This window comes from Microtus ochrogaster, unplaced genomic scaffold (genome assembly GCF_000317375.1).
Source record: "Microtus ochrogaster isolate Prairie Vole_2 unplaced genomic scaffold, MicOch1.0 UNK194, whole genome shotgun sequence".
Taxonomy (NCBI): domain Eukaryota; kingdom Metazoa; phylum Chordata; class Mammalia; order Rodentia; family Cricetidae; genus Microtus; species Microtus ochrogaster.
Genome location: NW_004949292.1, coordinates 27,664 through 28,128, shown reverse-complemented (window position 1 = coordinate 28,128; position 465 = coordinate 27,664).

Genomic DNA, 465 nt, shown 5'->3' with positions numbered 1-465 from the left:
ACACACACACACACGCACACACACACACACACACACACACACACACACACACACACACATATATATATATATATAGTATACACACATATGTGTGTATGAAAAAAAGGCTATGAATTTGAAAGAGAGCAAGGGAGGTTCATTGGAAGGATTAGAGTGAGAAGGGAAGGAGGTAATGATGTAATTATGTTATAATTTCAAAAAATATTAAAATATCCAGGTGACATATTTGTATCACATAGGATTAAGTATCATCCAGGCCAGCATAATGAGTAAGTGGGTAAAGGTACTTGCTGAAGACCTGATTTCAATCACTGAAGCCTAGAGTCCATATAAAGATAAAAGGACAGAATCACAGTCAAAAAGTTGTCTTGTGATATCCACATATGCACCATGGCATGTATACTTTCAGTCAAACATGCACACACATACACACACACACACACACACACACACACACACACACAC